This window comes from Passer domesticus, unplaced genomic scaffold (assembly GCF_036417665.1).
Source record: "Passer domesticus isolate bPasDom1 unplaced genomic scaffold, bPasDom1.hap1 HAP1_SCAFFOLD_232, whole genome shotgun sequence".
NCBI classification, from domain to species: Eukaryota; Metazoa; Chordata; class Aves; order Passeriformes; family Passeridae; genus Passer; species Passer domesticus.
This window is the reverse complement of record NW_026990011.1, coordinates 52501-54090: the sequence shown is the minus strand read 5'-3', so window position 1 is coordinate 54090 and position 1590 is coordinate 52501. Positions and strand designations below refer to the sequence as shown.

The 1590-nt window shown below is 78.4% G+C and overlaps 1 non-coding gene across 1 annotated transcript; it reads right to left on the bottom strand.

Annotated features, from left to right (window-relative positions):
* Window positions 1-165: 165 nt before the first annotated feature.
* On the bottom strand, window positions 166-318 carry LOC135292209 (5.8S ribosomal RNA). Its single transcript, XR_010354689.1, has one exon. It is a non-coding gene; the product is annotated as a 5.8S ribosomal RNA (ribosomal RNA).
* Window positions 319-1590: the final 1272 nt, after the last annotated feature.

Below are 1590 nucleotides of genomic sequence, written 5' to 3'. Positions count from 1 at the left end.
GGATCGAGGCCGCCGAGGGGAACCGCTCCCCTCGCCGCGCCCCTACCGCCTTCCCTCCGGGCACCGGCCGGCCGCCGCCGCCGCCGCCCACCGCGGGCAACGGGCCTGCGAGGCGACCCCAGCCGCGCCGCCGGGGTGGCCCCCGGACGGCGATTGATCGTCAAGCGACGCTCAGACAGGCGTAGCCCCGGGAGGAACCCGGGGCCGCAAGTGCGTTCGAAGTGTCGATGATCAATGTGTCCTGCAATTCACATTAATTCTCGCAGCTAGCTGCGTTCTTCATCGACGCACGAGCCGAGTGATCCACCGCTAAGAGTTGTCTGGCTTTCGGCACCGACCCCGCACGCGCGGAGGGGCCGGGACCGCTCACGCCGAGCGGCCCCTTTCTCTTGCGCCGAGGACGCGCGGGCGCGCGGCCTGGCTTCGACCGTACGAGCACAAACAAACGGAGGAAAAAAAAAAAAAAAGGCCCACGGAACGCTCCGAAGGCCGGCGAAAAGGCGGGGGGACCCGCGCCCCCGACCGCCTCCCCCCGCAAAGGGAGACGCCGCCTCGTGTGCCGTTCTTCGGAGGCGGCCCAGGCGCCCGGGCTCGGCCCGGCCTCCGCGCGGAGGGCCAGCACGGCGCGCGACGGACCGCGGGGGGCACGGCGGCCCGCCCGACCTCGATTGCACGGGACGACACACACGCACACGCGGCCGGGGGCACGACGGCCGTCGGCCCCCGCACGCGCCGGCTCCCCTTCGCCGCGCCGCGGCGCGGCCGGCTCTCCCCAGCGGCCTTGCAACGCTCGAGACGGCACGCGCCGACGACCGCACCGCCGGCGCGCCCCCCGCGGGAACCGCTCCCGTCGGAAAGGCCAGCGACCGGCGGCCGCACCCCGTCGCCGGTGCCGGAGGCGGACGCCACCGAGACCCGAGCCGGCGCCGCGGGTGCCCGAGGCCGGCCGGGCGGCGGACCCGCCGCCGCCGCGGCCGCCCTGCCGGGCCCACCGCAGCCGCGTCGCGCCGTCGGGGCCCCTTCCCCCGGGCACGCGCCCGGCGGAAGGCGTACGGCGCCGAGCCGGGGGGCAACGCCCGCTCGCCGCGCTCCCACGCGGAGACCGGGCGGGGAAGCGCCCCCGCGGCTGCCCGCACGCCCTCCCTTCGGCCCACACGCGGCCGGGAAGGGCGACGGGAACGCGACGGGTGAGGCCCGGGCCGGGACGGCCGACGGCGCCGGAGGGCGCCGCCCGGCAGGCCGCCCCCGCCCCCCCGGGCGGGAGGGGGGGACACTCGCCGAGCGGCGACGCCGCCGCTCGGCACGGGGCCGCCCGCGCTCGCGGGCCTCCGCCGACGGAGGCACCGCCGAGCGCTCGCCCCAGACGGGGTGGGGGGGCGGTCGGGCCGGGGACGTCCGGCGGACGGCGCCGCCGGTGCGTTCGAGGAGAAGGCCGTCGAGGGGAGAGGCACGGCCGCGCCAAGGAGAGAGCGGCCAAGGAGAGAGCGCGGCGGGCGCCGGCGGCCGCAACCCCGCGGCTGAGGAAAGGCAGAGAGCGCGCGCTCTCTGCCGGCATCGCCCCGGTTTCGAGGGGAGCGGGTCGGCCGGCCC